Genomic DNA, 6,157 nt, shown 5'->3' with positions numbered 1-6,157 from the left:
TAGAATCAACCAGCCGTACTCCAACTTTTGCAATTACAAAGCACATTGTAAATGCTGCAGGGTGCTCTTGTTGTCTGTCCTCATGTTTCTCTTCTCTTCTAAAGCAAAGAGCTGACCTTATTGGGAGCTCTTCCCCGCAAAGTCCTCTGTGGATGGAAAGAAACCTTGGTAATGTGCCAGCTTCATGCAGCCTGTGTGCCTAAGAGCGACCACTAAGGGATTCATCACTTCCGCATTCCCTAACCAGGACACCTGCTGGGATGAGGCCCAACATGGTCTTAGCAGAAAAAAAAAGACACTTTCTTGTTGCAGAATTAGGCTAAGGATTTGAGAAGCTTTTAATGCCATTTGACTGAAGAGAATTCAAAAACAGGAATTGTGCATTAATTAAAAGTGTAATGCTCTGCTCTCAGTCATTTAATTCTTGAAATTTAGGAGCCAACCCCTCATTTATGTTACACTGGGCCCTGACATTGCATAGTCAGTTCTGTGGTGGCTTCATCTTTAGACCCATGTAAAGGTTCTTTGATGTAATGCCTTCCATATTTAGGGATATATGCATTAAGAGGACTAGAAACAGGGTGGGTCTGATGAGAACGTTTGAGATTTTTAGTTTAGGTAACCCCACGTGTTTGGATTTCTCTCTGGGTTGCATAGAATAAGGAGCGTTTTGAGCTTCCCACGGAAGTATCTGCCTCTTTTATTCTGAAGAAGATTTTGATATCCACTACTCGTGGGGATGGTCCAGGATCCCTACTCCAAGGTGAACAGGATTAATTCACTATATTGTGTGGACATTTCACCTATTTAGAACTATTCATTTTTTATTGAGGTCACGGTAGTTTACAACACTGTGAAATTTCCGTTGTACATTATTATTTGTCAGTCACAATACGTGTGTGCCCCTTCACTCTTTGTGCCCACCTCTCAACCCCTCCCCCTGGTAACCACTAATCTCTTCTCTCTGTCTGTGTGTTAGTTTATATTCTATACATGAATGAAATCATATGGTGTTTGTCTTTCTCTGTCTGGCTTATTTTGCCTAACATAATACCCTCAGGGTCCATCCATGTTGGGAATGGGATGATTTGTCATTTTTATGACTGAGTAGTATTCCACTGTGTCTGTGTGTGTGTGTGTGTGTGTGTGTGTGTGTATATATATATATATGTATATATATATATACCACATCTTCTTTATCCAATCATCAGTTGATGGGCAATTGGGCTGTTTACCCTTCTCGGCTATAATCAATAATGCTGCAATGAACATGGGGGTGCATAAGTCTCTTAGAATTGTTGATTTCAAGTTTTTTGCATAAATGCCCAGTAGTGGGATAGCTGGGTTGTATGATATTTCTATTTTAAATTTTTTGAGAAATATCCACACTGTTTTCTGTAGAGCCTGCACCAGTTTGCATTCCCACCAGCAGTGCATGAGGGTTCCCTTTTCTCCACAACCTCTCCAACATTTGTTATTTTTTATCTTGGTGATTATAGCCATTCCAATGGGTGTAAGGTGATATCTTAGCATAGGTTTGATTTTCGTTTCCCTGAGTTTACCTAAGTGATCAATTGAAAGCAGATCATGTGGAATGTCCAGCAGAATTCACAGACTAGATCCAGTAATTTATAGATGCCGTCACAGAGCACACGGGGATACAGCCCTCCAAAATCAAAGCCTGAAGCCTGATCCAATAACAGATGGTAGCTGAGCCCAGAGTATAGAGAGGAATCTTGGTGCTTGTGTCCTGGTTGCTCAGGAGTTCTGAACGAGGAGCTCCCTGAGGCACGACTGTGTTTTCTAGGCATCCCCATGATTTGTACCAGAGGATAAAGAATGTAATCATTTCCCCTGTATAAATTGCAGGCTGGTAATGTGTGAGGTGTTGCTGGTGGGAAAGCAAAGAGGTCCCCCACTTTGTGAAATTCTGCCCCTTTCTAACGAGATCTAACACATAAATTCCATGCATCCCAATGGTTCTAATTCTTGTTACATATCTGGGGAGATAAGAACTTATGTTCAGTGTATACAGTTAACAATACTGCACTGTATAGTTAAATTTTCCTTAAGAGGATAGATTTTATGTTAAATGTTCTTTTCACAAAACGAGAGAGGGAGGAAACTTTTGGAGGTGTTGATTACGTTGATGTTATTTGTTGTGGTGATGGTTCCATGGGTTCCATACTTATCTCGAAACTCATGAAAGTGTACACATTAAATATGTACAATTATTGGCAAAACAATCATATCTCAAGAAAAAAAACCTTAACAATTATGTTTACTCCAAAACCTGTATGCAGGTATTTACAGGCGCCTTAGATTATACATGCAAATAATGACACATGCAAGAGCATGGATGAACCTCACGCGAATTACCCTCAGCGCAGAATCCAGCTCCAGAGTCTACACACTGTGTGTCTCCATCCATTCACCATGTGATCTGCAAAACTAAAGGGACACACAGATGATCAGTGGTTGCCAGAAGCTGTGGAATTGAAAAAGGATTGACTAGAAGAGGAAATAATGTATTTATTTGGGGTGATGGAAGTATCCTATAACGTGATTTTGTTCTTGGTGACAGGGCTGCTTTTGCTTACAGTAATTATGTTATACTTCCATAAAAGTCTAATAACCTTGATTGATTAATATTAATAAAATTATATTGAAAAACTGTTTCATCTCGTGACTGTATTCAGCTCAGCCTTAACTTGGTGATTTTTCAATGATGACGGACAGCATATTTTTCTATGAATAGATACATATTCAGTTCTGTTAATGAAAATGACAATTTCCAATGTAGGACTATAGGGTTGAGTGCCTGAGATGGATTCGATGTTACAATCATGAAGAGAATGAAATCAAGTTTATTGATGGATAGATTTTGGGAAGTTTTATCTATGTAGGGTCTTCAGCCTTTATAAATTATCAGCAATATTGTTGACCAAAGGACAGCAGACTCGTTGGTAAATCCTCAAGAAATGACAGGGATTTTCCTGAAGGAGGACCACAGATGATGGCCACAAGGATGCTCCTGGTAGGCAGAAGGGTCGCCTTCTGCAATGCAAAATGTTTGCATTCACAGGCAATGATGATGAGTGAAAGAATACAGACAAATAAAATTCTCATAATATGATTAATTTATTTTAGTAAATTTTAGTAAACGAAAACTAGTCTAAAGTAACAGAAAGACCATCAATAAGTTGGATTAAGGGAATATGTGGTAATTAAACCTCCTTAAAACTATTACAAATAAACTAATGGATACTTAGAAGGGAAAGAGACATAGAGACATTGATAATGATCCATGATATTTTCCTCACACTCAGCATGAGGGCAGTCAAGAGAGGGTTCCCACTCAATAGATTCCTCCACTTTTCAGGGGGATTTGGGGAAGGGGCGTGAGGATGGTTGCTGGTATGACTGCACAATTCTCTCCACACCACTTCAACTCTATTTTATTCTCTGTTGTGGGTGTCAGGTAAAAGGATGGTTCCTAAGCAAGAAACTGTAATAGAATTTTAAACCTTCATGTCAGAAATCCTAAGCTCCTCATGGGAGGTATTGCACCTTCACACCAGAGAATGCAGCTCCACTGCTCAGTCATCAAGATAGCCCGCTTGTTCTGGTTACAGACCTAGAAACCCTGGAATGAAGAGGAGGCCAGGTCCTTTGAGGAAGGATGCCACTATACTACTAGAAAGGTGTACTAGTATTCTTTCTTCCAGTCTTCCTTAAAGGGTGACTGTGCATGAAGAACAGGAAATATTCAGACTTTCAAGGATTACTAATCATTGTCTCTGAACTGACACTATTTTCAGATGACCTGAAATGTCACTGTGGTTCAGCAGTCAAAATAGGGGTTTATGAAGATCAGGGGCTCAATGGGGTTTCAGCTTAGGATCCAGAGAGTCCTTGGACCCATCCTGTGCTTCCCTTCCCCATTATGGATTGTGTAATTGGTCTTCAAAAGATCTTCATGAGACATAATCCAAAACTCACAGAATGCCCACATTGTTTCTCCTACCTGTGGAGTGAGGACTATCATGGTAGAAAAGACCAACTGGAAGTAAATAAAACTGCCCCTACTCAGGAAACCAAAAGAGGGCATTCAGAGACTCGTGCCGCAATCAAGGACTTTAAAGATCCTTGGTGATTCCACCCATATCCTCATTCAACTCACCTGTTTGGCCTGTGCCTGAGATGGGGATATTTGAGGATGACAGTGGGTTGTTGTAAGCTTAACTGGGTGGTGACTCCAAATGCAGCTGCTGTATCAGATATGGCTTCATTTTTGAGAAAGTTAACAGAACCCTGGTAGATGGTGTTACAGTGATTGACCTGGAAAATGCTTTTTCCTTCACTCTCGTTAATAGAGCCATAGATACAAGAGTAGAGGGAAGATGATCCAGATCAAGGACAGAGTGTGAGGAAGAAATGGTGGGACGTGGGGCGTATGGTAGAAGGAGACCACCTGTGGGCCCACCTGATGCTTTCACCATATGACATCCTCCCCAACCACAGAGGCCCAGGATGGAGGGAGCGCAAAGGGCTCTGAAACTCAAGTTATGGAATATAACAATGTAGAGAGCTCTCAGGGGTTATGAGATCCACATCCCAGGAGAGATGATAGAGAAAGAACACAGGAAGGACCAGGGACAGCCTGACCTCAGTGTCTCCCCACTTATAAGGACAGGGCTCCCAATATGAAAATTTCTGTTCAAGTTCAAGGGTAAAATCCACTCTTGGGATGTGAGAGCTCACAGCTCTCTCGTCACACAGGGCTGAGGTCTCTGGGGAAGGCAGAGCTGTGGTCTAGAAGAAGATGAGACTGTTGGGTCTTCTCCTTTGCCTGGTGCTGGCTCCCCAAGGTGAGTGTCTCAGATGTCAGACCTGAGTCTATGGGGATGGCTGTGACTGCACGTGACTGACAGGGACTGATTCTCCTTGTCCCCAGGTGTCCTGTCCCAGGTGCAGCTGCAGGAGTCGTGCCCAGGACTGGTGAAGCCCTCGAAGACCCTCTCCCTCACCTACACTGTCTCTGGATTCTCCATCACAAGCAGCAGTGATGCTTGGAGCTGGATCCGGCAGCCCCCAGGGAAAGGCCTGGACTGGATTGGGTGCATATATTTTACTGGTAGCACCTACTACAACCCATCCCTCGAGAGCCGCACTTCCATCTCCAGAGACGCGTTCAAGAACCAGTTCTCCCTGCAGCTAAGCTCTGCTACCACCGAGGACACAGCCGTGTATTACTGTGCAGGAGACACAGTGAGGGGAAGTCAGTGTGAGCCCAGACACAAACCTCCCTGCAGGAGACAGGAGGAGCTGGGCTGCAGAGGGCGCTCAGGACCAGCAGGGGGCGCTCAGGACTCAATGAGCACACAGATCAGGTGCAGGAATCAGATGTGAAGGGGATTCTTCTTAGAGTCAGGCATTTCCTCTCCAAGGTCTCAGTTACCCCCAGGGATGATGCGTGTTTTGTTCTTCCTCTAATTTCTCATTCTATCACTGCTGTCAACAAACGAGGAAGTAACAGTGCAGATGAGACATCACCAGGGACTGGGGACCTCTCCTCCACCAACTTCCTGTTGATCCTGTTTTTCTTCTTGAGAGGGGAACACCCTCAGGGCTCTTCTCTTCCCTGTGATTGGGCAGCATTTCCCACAACCAGTGACACCAGCACAGTCCATGCACCTGTGTGCTGAGCTCCACTCTCCACCCCCACAGCACACACTGTCTCCACATGGGCACTTCCTTCTGAGGGGCACCCATTGAACCCATGGGGTTATGATCAGGCCCCCCAAGGCCTCGACCCCACTGGGTCTCTGTCTCTCCCACAATACTTTAACTTTTTGCTCCTCATTCACTCGAGTGGATGTGGAAACCCAGCCCAACCTCACCCTCAGCCTTCTACTGTCTAGATTCTCACTGAGTCTGTCCTAGGCCCTGAGCTCCATAGGCTGGAGCCCTGCTCACTCTTCCCAGCTCTCCCCACAGCACCGGGACCAGAAGGGAGGTTCAATAGAGATCTGGGCACTAACGTGCCCCATTCATCTCCTAACATCTGTCTAATGACTCTGTCCGTTTGTGGACGCCCAGTGCAGGCTGCACTTGGGTGGCATGAGGCTGGCCTCATCTGCCTTTCTGAGTCCGT

This window comes from Diceros bicornis, chromosome 24, assembly GCF_020826845.1.
Source record: "Diceros bicornis minor isolate mBicDic1 chromosome 24, mDicBic1.mat.cur, whole genome shotgun sequence".
Classification (NCBI taxonomy): Eukaryota; Metazoa; Chordata; class Mammalia; order Perissodactyla; family Rhinocerotidae; genus Diceros; species Diceros bicornis.
This window is presented reverse-complemented; position numbering follows the sequence as displayed.